We start from the raw sequence: 14,369 nt of genomic DNA, 5'->3' as shown, positions 1-14,369 counted from the left end.
GCTTATCCGTGTAGTGTCGAGGAAGCACTGTTGGAGGTGGCATCCTTTGTCAGAATCCAATCTGCTTGTAGCCTAATGTAAAGATCACTTGGTTCTATTTGGAAATGCAAGGACTTCTCCTTGGTGTCCTGCCCAACGTTTTAATCCTCAAATTGATATTGCCATCAAATGACTGACTGGTCATCATCACATTCCCATTTCTGGAGCATTGTACCTACAAATTATCTCCCAGATTCCCTCCCTAAGAGTGACAACATTTAAAAAACCACTTCATTAATTGTAAAGCACATTACTTGCCTCCTATAAGCCCAGGTCTGAATATTGTTCAGGTCTTGCTGCATTTGCTCATGGATTGCTTCATTACCTCAGGAATTGTGAATGATGCTGAACATTGTATGATGTTCACTGGTTGCACAATGATACAGGACAGAAAACAGGCCATTCCGGCCCAACTCATCCATGCCGACCAGGGTGCCTACCTGAGGTAGTCCCATTTGCCTAAGTTTGGCCCATATCCCTCTAAATCTTTCCTATCCATGTGCCCATCCAAATGTCTTTAAACATTGTAATTGTACCCCCCTCTACCACTTCCCCTGGCAGCTTGTTCCGCATGCCCATCACCTCTGTATGAAAATCTTGCCCTTCATGTCCCCTTTAAATCTTTCCCCTCTCACCTTAAACCTATGCCCTCTAGTTTTAGACACCCCTACGCTGGGCAAAAGACTGTGACCATCCACTTATCTACGGCCCTCATAATTTCATAAGCCTCTACGAGGAATTCTCTCATAAATAAATAAAAAGAGGTGATGCACAGGTTACTATCAAAGCAAATTTAAATGAGGTAATATGAGAAATATGAGAGGCAGCAGCTAGGTCCTTAAACATATAAATACCAGCCATTACATATTGAATGACAGGATAGGCTTAAAGGGGTCAGGTGGCCTAATCCTACTTTGATTTTCTTGTGTTCTTCTGAAAGGGTCACATGTATTGCCTCTCTCCAATCCATTTAATCCCCCTTGGGAAAATTTAAAAGGGACCAGAGGGGCAACTTCTTCCACACAGAAGCTGGTGGGCAAATGGAATGAGCTGCCACAGGAAGCTGTAGAAGTGGATACAATTAAATGTTTAAAAGACATTTAGACAGATACAAGCATAGGAAAGATTTAGAAGGATATGGGCCAAGTGCAGGCAAATGCGACTAGCTCAGGTAGACACCTTGGTCAGCATGGATGAGTTGGGCCAAATGGCCTGTTTCCATGTTGTACAACTCTATGATAATGGAACATGGCTACAGAATAAGATGCATACTTTCCTATTTTTTGATACCGTTAGATGAGTGAAAGCCATATGTTGGTCACTCTCACAGGCAATGGAGGGGGGGAAAGGAAGAGCTTTACTTCTCATTCCACAAGTTTAAAAGAAAATAAATATTGTTATGAATGAGTAATATAAGCACAGAGATGTATCAGAGATTAACTAATACCTCAGTGCATAAATGTTTTGCGATATGATACTGATCCACACATTTCACAAAGATCCCAGATTTGATTCATGCTTTGTACTGGGTTACCTGAATTTAGTCCAGACTTGTTGAGAGTAGAGGTGGGATCAGTCAGGATTCCTTCTATTGTTTATCAACTGATCTTAACTGAAGTAATGAAGAACATCAAAATAGCACAGGCTCAGGCTGTACTCCGACAGCCAACTAACTGATCAACTGATTGTAGAGGACTACCCAGCAAATAACTAGGGAGCCACCAGTACAAGTCATCACCCTTAAATTATGTGAAACACTTGACAACGCTCTTTGTAGATGAATAACAGGGATATCTGTCAAATAATTAAAGAAAACTGCAATATAGTCAAGTTTAAAAATTGTACACATAAGTGTGGGAGGATCACAACCTATCTAAAAGCTACTGCAATGTCTCTTCAGGCAGGGAAAAAGAAGCAAAGTATTGTTCATATCATACAATAAACGACCCACCTGAATGAATGTCTTCTCATAGGTCCTTCCCCCCACCCCCAATTGATTGTCCACTTAATCCAATTTCTCTGCCCACTATTGAATTCATTACTGTCACTGGTACGGAGGTACAGTGAAAAACTTGTCTTGCATACCGATCGTACAGATAAATTCCCTTTTTATAAGTTTGTAGTGAGATAAACAAAAAAAAATACTTAATTTCAGTGAGTTTCCAAAACTTTGCTTTTCTTGCCTCCTTTGGTTGACAATTTTAAAACGTCATCATTAAATAAAAACAAAAAACGCTGGAAAAACCCAACAGGTCAGGCAGCATTTGTGGAAAGAGAAACAGTTAACGTCACCTCTTCGTGAGTGTCGATAATGCTTACCGCCTCTATCAATAAATAATCAATAAGGGCTGTCAGGAGAAGGGCGAGGGGAGATGCAATCTCAGCAGTGGAATATAACCAGGAAAGAAGATGCACAACACAGCAAGGCAGAACTTCTAAAATAAATAATGTCATTAAAGGGGAAAGCGACAAGGTAAAGTGAAACCCTCAGCTGGGCACAGGCAGCCTGGTCAGCTCAGATCCCATTGCAAAAGTTGAGCACTGCCTCTGGGGCAGACTGGCGAGGGCTGACACTTGTGGCTCTGAGGAGAGACAGGCGGAAACTTCAGCCGGTTCCAACCTCCAGCAACAGATCTCACCAACGTCGCCTACCAGCGCCCTAAACACCCCGGAGGACGGCACAAACCCGCGCCGGGGACAAGCCGACGGCAGCGACGGCCACTCACCTCCCGCCGAACCGCCGCTCCGATGCCGATGCCGGCTCCGCCGTGCCGTGCCGTGCCGTGCGTGCTCAGCGTACGAGGTGCGCCCGGCTTGCGTAACCACGCCCGAATCGCGTTGACGTCACTCCACTTGACCCGCCCATCGGCCGTCGTTGGGGGGGGAAGAGAGAGAGAGAGAGAGAGAGAGCCACGTTTCTATAGCAACGGTCCCGACTGCTGCCAGTGAATGAACTTTTTTTTCCACTTAAGTTACACATTTATTTAATCCTCAATGAATAATTGCATAAAATGAACACCCAGGAACAGAAAAAAAACAATCGTTATAAAGCAATATGTTATTAAGAAACTGCACTTTCTCTGTAACTGTAAAACTTTATTCCGCATTCTGATATTGTTTTCCCTTGTACTACCTCAATGCACTGTTGTAATGAAATGATCTGTATGGATGACAAAGTTTTTCACTGTACCTTGGTACATGTGACAATAATAAACTAATTTAGACCACATTTAAACAGCAATTTGTTCTTCCTTCCACTATTTCCGTCAGCAAAAAAAAGATCATATTTGGAAAATTCAGCATAAAAAATTACAATTGCAGCGTAAGTCAGCAAGCAGATTAAATATTTATTATAAATGCAATACGCAGAACTTCTAAGTTGTACTTGAGAAGTTCTGCGTATTACGTCACAGATGTGGGCATTCTACATCACCCAAACATTGTGTAGCCCGTTTCCTGGGTAACCGCTGCCGGCCCCGGTGTAAGGGACTGGAGGCAGAATTAACTCCCAGCAAAACAACTCTGAATTTAACTTGCACTTCGCCATGCCGAAGAAAGCAAAAGGGTAACTCTGCTTTTGTTTATTTTACTAATTTGTGTTTGCAGTGTTGAGTCTAGCCGCTCCTGTCCTGCTTTTATTTTAACCTGCAGTCAAAATGAAGCAAAGCCGTTGTCAGGGAGGGTTTTGCAGGACAGTAGAGGCAGAAACGAGGTGTAAGTGAATAGAACGGCTATCAAATACCGAAACAAAGTGCTGGGTATGAGTGGCATGCTGTTCAGCATCTGGAAAGAGGTGGTAGATATTTGGGATATGGCTCCTTGTCAGAGTAATTCTGGCAATAAAAGTTATACTGTAATCTTTATACAGAGGAAAGGCTATTATAGGTGCATTTGCAATTATTACTAAATCTGTATGGAAACATGGCAAGCAACATAGAATAAAAGGAAGATCGGGTTCTTTGGAAGAATGCCCACACTTTAAGTTACCTGTGAGCACACAGAGGAGGTTGTGTTAGAACCCAAGTGCATTCTCCAAATTTAGTCAAGAAGCAAAAAGGAAAAGTTGGAGAAGATTGAAATCGCCTACCAGCACCCGACCCTGCACCTAAACATCGTAGTTGTCAGCCAAAGACAGCCTGAAGGGAGGAAACTGGCAAGTAAGAGCCCTCGTGTCTTTATTTATGGCGCAGTGCTCCAGTCTTGCCACTTGAACTTGGATGCATTGTGCGCTCCCTATTTGCTGGGAATTGTGAAGCTTTAATTGATGTGGTGAGTGATTTTCTTTCAGTCCGATGCAGAAAGAATCTAGGGTTTTGGACATAGGGAATTACTCAACAAATAATTAGCTTTTAAAAGAAGTTTTTTTTCTCAGAAATATCTGTTTATCTGTTTAGAAAAGGGAAAAAAGGTGAAAAGTCTGAGCCGAAAGTTTCCACGGAATCGGATGCGGAAAAGGCAATGGCAAATGCCGCTTTGTGGGAATCCAGACTGAATGTTACTGAGAGATCACGAGTGGAGTATCGGAACACGGCACGAATGCTTGCAAGAGCCAATGAAACTTTAGTAAACGATCGGTTTCAGGTAGAGAGGGATGCTGTGGAAGTGATCTCATATTTAAAGAAACAGGACTTGGAGAAAGAGACAAAGGTAAAAAGAATCTTAAATGTTTTCCTGAGAATTTAAAATGTATTTGATATATAAATCTCTCCATCAGCAAGGTCCTTGACAACCATTTTCCAGCTGTAAGGGTCTACTTTGGCTACTTTTTGATTCGACACGGAGAGAGCATGTAGAATGATCAACATTCTTCCTCTGGGAATGTGCCAAGCCTTTGCCTGGTGCTTATCACTGATGGTTTTAGCCAGATCAGGGGTCTGTTGCATGGGGAACTGAACGTGGAGACTTGAATATCAATATTCTATGACCAACTTACTGGAGCATCAGATGCTTCACCAGCAACTGTTTTAATGTTTACAGTGAAATCCCGTTTTCCTTAAAGTTGTTTCCTCAACCTAGTGCCATGGTTCTATATTAAAAATCAAAAGCACTCTTAATATGACAAACTTGCATGACAAAATGGTGTGTATAATGTTGGCAGTAATCAGAAAGCTTATGTTTATCGAATTACCAGAACAGAATTTCCAGTGGAAAATTCACACGGGAATAGCTAAAGAGAACTCAGTACTATGTTGTGAAGCAAATGCATTTGAAAGCATATTTAGTGGAGTTCAGTTATGGCCAGTGTGAGATTATTAATTTTGGATGAGATGAACTGGAGTTAAAGAGAAATTGGAGTCAGTACAAAATTCATTAAAATCTGGTAGATCAGTCAGTATAAAAGAATTGTAAAAAGCTAATGACCTGTTGGGCTTTATCTCATGAGGGGCTAACATGGGGATGGATATAGTGTTGCTACGTTAGCATTTCCCTTTCATGGATACTTTTTTAGGACACTGAGTAGAGTTCTGAGTATGTCTGGTATCTTGTATCTGACAATTGACAATAAAGAAAACAGTCATTTTCCATCTTACTCAGTAGTAAATCTGTATAATTAAAGACAAATGTTAGGGCTAAAACCATTGGTGTTTACACATGGTGGAGTACAAAAGAAAGTATGCTCTGCGAAAGTAGGATAGAACCTTGGTCAGACCCATTTTGAGTACTTTGTTCATTTCTTGGCAAGAAAGGAAGGATATTGGCTTTGAAAGAGCACAGTGGAGCTTTAGTAGAATAGTTCTGGGACTTATAGGGTTAAGTTGTGAGTTCTGGCTGCATAAACCCAGCTTGTGTTCCCTAGACTGCAGAAGGATGAGAAATTATTCAGATGTTCATAATATTATAGGATATGACAGGATAGAAGTGGAGAAACTATTTTTCTCTATGGTGGGGCTGTAATCTTAAAATCAGATCTAGACTATTCAAAAGCAAAGTCAGGATTTACTTTCTTGCACAGAAATAGAAATTCAGAACTTTCTTGTCAAATAGTTTTGGATCCTGGGGGATCCTGTGAATATGGCAGGGGGATGGGAATCCATGCAGAAGGACCCTCTAAGCAAAGCAGAGACCAGAGCAAAAGTCAGAAAAGAGAAAATAGTGCAGTACAGAAAAGTCAAACGCAAAGGACACAAAGGTTGCTAGATTCTAAAGGTTCAATGAGCGTAAGGGCACTTTATCTGAATGCCCATAGTATTCGAAACAAGGTCAGTGAACTTGTGGCATGGATCAATACAAAGGGGTATGATTTAGTGGCCATTACAGAAATGTGGTTGCAGGGTGAAGATGAGAATTAACTATCCAAGGGTATCAGGTAATACGGAAGGATAGGCAGGAAGGTAAGGGAGGTGGGGGAGTGCTCTTAATTAAGGATGAAATCAGAGATAGTGAAAGATGATATAAGATCCAAGGAGCAGAATGTTGAGTTCATCTGGGTAGAGATTTGGAACACTAAAGGGAAAAAAATCACTGGTGGGAGTTGTCTATGGGCCACTGAATAATAACATTACAGTGGCACAGGCAATAAACTAAGAAATATTTGATGCATGTAAGTTCAATCTAAAACCAGTGCATTATGCCTAAACAAGGGTTTAAACAAGGTTAAACAAGGGAGACTACAACAGGATGAGGGAGGAGTTGGCTAGCGTAGACTGGAAACTCAGGCTATATGGTGGGACAGTTGAGGAACAGTGAAAGACTTTCAAGGGGATTTTTCATGTTGCTCAACAAAAGTATATTCCAGTTGAAAGCAAGGACATTAAGGGTGGGGAGAGCCAGCCTTGGATAACTAAGGAAATAAAAGAAGGCATCAAGCTGAAAGCTCATGCATACAAAGTCGCCGAGAGCAGTGGAAGATTGGGAAAACTAAAAGCAACAAAGAACCACTAAGCATGCAATAACGAAAGGGAAGATAGATTATGAAAGTAAACTAGCACAAAATATAAAAAACAGATAGTGAAAGACTTTATAATTATATAGAGCAGAAAAGGATGTCTAAAGTGAACATAGGTCCCTTGGAAGATGAGAAGGGGGAATTGATATTGGGTAATGTGGAAATGGCTGAGGCCTTGAATGTCTATTTTGTGTTGGTCTTCACGTTGGTCTTCAGAAAGATGTTTTGTATGCGATGGGAGGTGAGGACCTGGATACAATTGCTGTCACTAAAGAGATAGTAATGAGCAAACTGGTGGGCCTAAAGATAGACAAGTCCCCTGGTCCTGATGGGATGCATCCCAGGGTACTGAAAGAAATGGTGGAAGTTACAGAAGAGGCGTTTGTGATAATTTACCAAAATTCTCTGGACTCTGGGCAGGTCACAGCAGATTGGAAGACAGTGAATGTCACGCCACTGTTTAAAAAAGGACATAGGCAAAAGGCAGGTAACTATAGGCCAGTTAGCTTAACATCTGTAGTCAGGAAAATGCTTGAAGCTGTCATTAAGGAAGAAATAGCGAGACATCTGGATAGAAGTGGTTCCATCAGGCAGACACAGCATGAATTCAGGAAGGGCAGGTCCTGTTTGACAAACTTACTGGAGTTCTTTGAGGATATAATGAGCGCAGTGGATAGAAGGGAACAGGTGGATGTTGTATACTTGGATTTCCAGAAGCCGTTCGATAAGGTGCTGCATAAAAGACATCTATGAGATAAGGATGCATGGAGCTGAGGGTAATGTATTAGCATGGATAGAGTATTGGTTAACCAATGGAAGGCAGAGAGTTGGGATAAGTGGGTGTTTCTCTGGTTGGCTGATCTGGCCATGGACTCAGATCCACCTACCTGCCTTTTAATGTATAAGATTTGGAAAAGGGGACAGAGTGTAGCGTATCTAAGTTTGTTAATGATACTAAATTGAGTGGAAAAGTAAATTGTGCAGAGGATGTGGAGAGTCTGCAGAGAGATATAGATAGGCAAGGGTCTGGTAGATGGAGTACAATGTTGGTAAATGTGAGGTCATCCACTTTGGAAGGAAAAATAGATCAGATTATCATTTAAATGGTGAAAGATTGCAGTATGCTGTTGTGCAGAGGGACTAGGGAGTGCTTGTGCATGAATCGTAAAAGGTTGGTTTGCAGGTGCAACAAGTTATCAAGAAGGCAAATAGAATGTTGGCCTTCGTTGCTGGAGGGGTTGAATTTAAGAGCAGGGAGGCTATGCTGCAACTGTACAGGGTAGTGGTGAGGCCGCATCTGGAGTACTGTGTGCAGTTCTGGTCTCCTTACTTGAGGAAGGATACACTGGCTTTGGAAGCGGTGCAGAGGAGGTTCACCAGGTTGATTCCGGAGATGATGGGGTTAGCCTATGAGGAGAGATTGAGTCACCTGGGACTATACTCACTGGAATTCAGAAGAATGAGAGGGGATCTTATAGAAATGTAAAATTATGAAAGGGATAGATAAGATGGATGCAGGAAAGTTGTTTCCACTGGTAGGTGAGACTAGAACTAGGGGACATAGACTCAATATTTAGGGGAGTAGATTTAGGATGGAGATGAGGAGGAACTAATTTTCCCAGAGAGTAGTGAATCTATGGAATTCTCTGCCCAGGGAAGCAGTAGAGGCTACCTTGTTAAATATATTTAAGACACAGTTAGGTAGATTTTTGCATAGTCGGGGAATTAAGGGTTATGGGGAAAAGGCAGGTAGGTGGATCTGAGTCCACGGCCAGATCAGCCATGATCTTATTGAATGGCAGAGCAGGCTCAACGGGCCAGATGACTTACTCCTCCTCCTATTTCTCATGTTCTAATTAAATCTTTCAGGACTGGAAGATTTTTGTCAGTGAGTACTTCAAAGGATATGGGCCAAAGATGGGTAAATGAATTTGACATGTGGTTCAGCTTTGATGTGATGGAATGACAGATCAGGATTGATGGGCTGAGTGGCCTGCTCCTTTTCCAGTGTTTGCAGATAGTCCTTTTTATTTTAATTAATTTGTCATCATGATGGTAAATAGTGAAATACTGTATGCTGGAGAATTAACATAGAGTCTTCTGTGTCATGCTATGCAGGGCTTGTGTCAGGATGGGAAAAAAATTGAAAGGTGACTGTAACTTGGCATTGATCTTAAAAAAAAGCTGGTTTTTGTCAATGTAATCAAAGGAGTTTGTGTTTTACAGATCAGCCAACTTCAACAGCAGATAATAGACCAAAAGCAACAAGCAGTTGATGAGAATAAGAAACTGGTAAGTGCCTGCAGTTTCTCCTGTTGCATTTATGGGATTTGTAAAGAGCATAACTTCAGAATAAACACTGACCCTGATGCAGGGTCTCGGCCCAAAACATCAACAATCCCTTTGCCTCCATAGATGCTGTTCGACCTGCTGAGCTCCTCCAGCAGTTTGTTTTTTAATTCATTTGATAAAGATTTCATTTAATTTCCCGAACACCTTAAATCTATTACTCTTTCCAAAGGCTCTGAGCATTTCCAGAAATTTTTGTTTTTATTTCAGATTTCTGGCATTCACAGTATATCTTTTTTAATATGACTGTTACCACAGATGGAAGACTTTAGTTATATGAATAGATTGGAAAACTGGATGATTTCAGTTATATGAAAAGACTGGAGGAACTTTGTTCATTCTTCGTAGCGCAGAGAAAGTTTAGAGGAGATTTAATTGTGTTCAAGGTCATGAGTAGTTCTAATAGAGTAAAAAGGAGTAAAAAGTTTCACTGATAGGTACCAAGTGACTGGTAAAAGAACAAGGGACAATGCTGGAAAATAACTTCTAACACACTGAGTTTTTATGTTTTAGAATATGTTGCCATAATGGTGGTGGAAGCAGTCTTAATAGTATCATAGAATATAGAACATAAAACTGGATAACATAGAAACAGGCCCTTCGGCCCACGATGTCTGTGCCAAATTGAACTAAACCTATCTACCTGCACATATCCCTCCATTCTCTGCATGTTCGTGTGCCTTTCTAAATGCCTCTTAAATGCCACTGTAGCGTCTGCTTCCACCGCTACCCCTTGCAGCGCGTCCCATGCACCTACCGCTCTCTGTGTAAAAAAAAAACTTACCCCGCACATCTCCTTTAAACTTTCCCCCTCTCACCTTAAAGCTATGTCCTTCATTTCTACCCTGGGAAAAAAGACTGAATCTCTACCCTATCTGTGCCTATTATAAACCTACTTCAGATCTCCCCTCAGCCTGCAAAGCTCCAGAGAAAACAGTTCAAGTTTGTCCAACCTCTCCTTACGGCTGATACTCTCTAATCCATGCAGCATACCAGTGAATCTCTTGTGCACCCTCTCCAAAGCCTCCACATCCTTTCTGTAATGGGGTGAACAGAACTGCACACAACATTCCAAATGCGGCCTAACCAAAGTTTTATATGACATGACTTCCTGACTCTAAAACTCAAGGCCCCAACTGATGAAGGCAAGCATGCCATATGCCTTCTTTACCACCCTATCTATTTGTGTTGCCACCTTCAGGAAGCTATGGACTTAGATCCCAAGATCCCTTGGTACATCAGTGCTGATTTCTCCTTACATTTGACCTCCCAAAGTGCAACACCTCACACTTGCCTGGATTAAATTCCATCTGCCATTTCTCCATCCATAACTGCATCTGATCTATATCCTGCACTTACAAGATAAGTCAATAAATATATCTTGCGATTTACAGGGGTTATGGAGTAAGGCTGGGGGAGTAATTGTATAGTTCCCCAAAGATTTGGCTCTGACAGAGTGGGCAAAATGACTGTCTTCCGTGCTGTATCATTTTGTGATGCTATGTAACCAGCCTTTAAGAGTAACAGAAACAAATTGAAGACTGCAACATTTGAGATATAAATAGGCTTGGTGGCATAGAAGGCTAACAAAACTTTCAAAAACATGAGGCACTCGGCTTCAGATAGCATGACAGGAAATTATGGAATTGTCCTTGAAACAGGACGACACCAAGTGAAAGGGTAACAAGAAATCTAGGAAGCTGTGACAACAACTCCCTAAAAATATCTGCTATAGGCTGAAAACAGGAGGAGTAGTTCTGATCAAAACCCTACCCCCAAGCTCCCAAGTAAGTTTGCATGCTTGAGCAAAATAATGTTCAAAATCAGTCAGAAGATCCAACAAAATAATGAGTCTGTGTGGAAATTTCCTTTTTCTATCATTTTGATATATAGCAGTAGCAAAACAAAGCAGCAAGTGGGACTCAGTTTTGAAAAGAATACTACATGCTTTATCATTATTCTATTAACAGCAAATTTTAATGGTCTAATGTTATATAGTTATTCCCATGGAACAGACACCATGGAATCCAGAAGTTACTTCTTTTAGGTAAGGCAGGAATTGATCTAGCAATATGGAGAAAAGGATTTGGGAGATAAGATCTTTGGTTTAATAGAAAGGACAACTTTCTTTTTGTGGAAAATAAGGACAAAAGATTATCTGTTTATAATAGTCACTTCTACTGAGACATCTACTTGAGATATTATAGCAAGGTGCACCTTTTCCCTTTGAGACAGAGATAATTGTTTCTTTTAAGGGAAGAGCAGAAAAATATTTACCTCTGGATGATAAAGGTCATTGGAATGGATTACTTTAGTAAGGCAGTGCACCCCTGAGGGGGTATTTGGTTTCATTCTGTCTTGTAATGTCTTAGTATTTTATGTCATTTATTCTAGATGGGTGGGAGAGGGGTGAGGTGGTATTGGTAAAACACTCACTGAAACTAGCAGGACAGTGTGTGGTGGTGGTGGTAACAAAAGATTGTGCTATGTAGCAGCAAAAATTACAGTATGTTTGAAGGAAGTTCTTTGCTCAAATGGTTGTTTGTACATGGAATGTTTTGACACAAGGAATGACCTTCCAAGAGATGATTAGGTAAATACTGAGCCATAGGAGTGCAAGACAGTGAGATCAGTTTTTGGAATGCCCTTTTTGCCCTGTAATTATCTGTTGTTTAATAGTTTTATTAGAAGCAAAAGCACAGGGACAAAAGTGTCCAGCCTGCCTTTTAAGCCTGTTCTACCACATGAGGAGCTCACAATTAATCAATATCTCAACTCTATTCACCTGCCATGGCTCCATATCATTTTATACCAATTGTTTAAACAGTGTTACGGACTCGGTGAAAGTCCCTTTAAGATAGAGTGTGTGTGTGTGTGTGTGTGTGTGTGTGTGTGTGTGTGTGTGTGTGTGTGTGTGTGTGTGTGTGTGTGTGTGTGTGTGTGTGTGTGTGTGTGTGTGGCGTGCTTACGTCAACAGAAGATAAAGGACGTAATGACGTTGTTGGAGAGGTCAGTCAAAGTCGAAGAGGGAGAGAGAGAGAGAAAAGGGAGAGAGACACCAGCCTGCTAGTTTCTCTATCGATGGATGAGAAACAATAACTGTGTCTGTCACTGCAATCCACGTATGGAAATTGGACGTAATCCGGTGGAGTTCACTTTGTTGCTGACCTGTAGAAGGAAACAGGTGTTTGTGTGGACGACCACGATTTGGATGCTTTTCGGGGTGAGGAAGTCACTACCGAGTAAACACTGAAGTGCTGTTTGGGTTCCATCATGGAACATTTGGATTTCGTAATTACTCTCTCTATGTTCTCTACATCTACGTCTTATCTTCAGACAACGGTGGTTGTTGAAGAAGCCTTTGCTCATGTTTCACCTTATGGCTTGCTGAACTGAACTTTAAGAACCATTCCTGGACGGAGTTTGGGACTTTGCCACACACATACGAAGAGCTTAGTTTTTGGGGTTAATGTTCAAGGTTTAACATTTTTACTTCTAACATACTAACATTTTTACTTTTATTTTTTGTATTATCATAAGTAGTAATTAGTAAAATAGTTTTTAACACTGAATCATGACTCAGTGTGTTTCTTTTGTTGCTGGTTCGTAACAAAATTGGGGGCTCCTTCGGGATCCAACCCAAAGATTAACGAGTGTCGTCTGGGATCGTTCCCCAGATTGACGAGATTCATTTGGGATTCAATCCAAAGATTGACGAGGGAGGTCTGAGTTTGAACAAATTGGGGTCTTAGTGGACGACTGATTGTGGTCGGTCTGATAAGTTCTTTTTAATTGGCTTGTGTGTGTGGAAACCAGCAACAGTGGATACATTTTTGAAAAAACCCACCCCTGGAGGATTGCAGGGGATGAGGAAGCCTGATTTGGTGAAAATTGCTGCAGAGCTACATCTTGAGGCAGTAACGCGATTTATGAGAAAGGCAGATATTCAGAGACTGATAGCTGGCCATTATGTGAGAAAGAAGGTGTTTGAGGAGGAGGTGTTAAAACAGTTTCCTGGCAGTGAACCAGCGATTTCTGAGGCACAGGTGCAGCTGGCAAAGATAGAGGCCGAGCGAAGGAAACTAGAAACTAGAAACGACAGCAAACTCGGTTAAAGTTTGAGGCTGAACGGGAATGGGAACTAATTCGGTTGAAGTTTGAGGCTGAGGCTGAGGAAAGGAAGGCCCAGATAGAATTGAAGAAGATTAAGTTGGAACAAAAAAAGATGGAGTTAGAAATGAAGCGAAAGAGTTTGGAATCTGATTCTGATGATGGGTTTTTAGCCAGCAGGGAGGTTCGATTAGTTCCTCCTTTTGAGGAAGATCAGGTTGATCAGTATTTCCAACATTTTGAAAAGGTTGCTGTGAGTTCAAACTGGCCAAAGGAAAGATGGGCTCTTATGTTACAGAGTGTAATTAAAGGTAAAGCTCAAAAAGCTTATTCTGCTTTGTCTGTTGAGGATGCAGCTGATTATACAAAGGTAAAGCAAACTGAGTTAAAGGCCTATGAATTGGTACCTGAAGCTTATAGACAAAAATTTAGAGACTTGAAGAAATCTGCAGCTCAGACGTACATGGAATTTGCCAATGGAAAGAGAATATGTTTTGAACGATGGTGCATGGCTAAAAATATAGTTGGGGATTATGATAAATTGGCAGAATTGATGTTAGTGGAAGACTCTAAAAGGTGTGTTCCAGCTGAGATAACAACATAATTAAATGAACAGGAGGTGGAAACATTATAAGAAACTGCTAGGTTGGCAGACGTTTATGCTTTAACCCATAAATCCAAATGGGGACCACCTAAAACCTTTCAAAAGAGTTATAAGGACAATCCGGGGAAAACAGAGATTAAATTGGGAGGTAATCAAAAAGGGAAGGATGAAAAGAAGCCAGTGCTGGAGAAACCTGTTGAGCGTACTTGTTATTACTGTAAGAAACCTGGCCATGTAATAGCTAATTGTGCCCTTTTGAAGAAAAGGAAGGAAGCCATGCCCAATGCTTGCTTTCAGGTAATTAAAAATCAAAAAGGTTTAGGAGATGTTGTTAAAGATCAGTCCTTGCCAAAGGTGAAAGCTGAAAAGTTGGAGGAAGTG

The 14,369-nt window shown here is 41.1% G+C and overlaps 3 protein-coding genes across 3 annotated transcripts in view; 1 reads left to right on the top strand and 2 right to left on the bottom strand.

Moving 5' to 3' along the window:
* The window catches only part of entpd5a (ectonucleoside triphosphate diphosphohydrolase 5a), a 112,837-nt gene extending 109,966 nt beyond the window's left edge, over positions 1-2,871 (bottom strand). Inside the window, 1 exon segment of the mRNA XM_052010522.1 lies at positions 2,766-2,871. The gene's annotated coding sequence lies outside the window, so the exon portion shown is untranslated.
* Positions 1-14,369, bottom strand: part of aldh6a1 (aldehyde dehydrogenase 6 family, member A1) — a 97,288-nt gene that overhangs the window by 34,469 nt on the left and 48,450 nt on the right. The gene's annotated exons all lie outside the window — the stretch shown is intronic.
* The window catches only part of LOC127567495 (basal body-orientation factor 1-like), a 110,942-nt gene that overhangs the window by 72,059 nt on the left and 24,514 nt on the right, over positions 1-14,369 (top strand). The gene's annotated exons all lie outside the window — the stretch shown is intronic.

Source organism: Pristis pectinata, chromosome 1 (genome assembly GCF_009764475.1).
Source record: "Pristis pectinata isolate sPriPec2 chromosome 1, sPriPec2.1.pri, whole genome shotgun sequence".
Lineage (NCBI taxonomy): Eukaryota > Metazoa > Chordata > Chondrichthyes > Rhinopristiformes > Pristidae > Pristis > Pristis pectinata.
The sequence above is the reverse complement of the archived record's forward strand: the minus strand, read 5'-3'. Positions and strand labels throughout refer to the sequence as shown.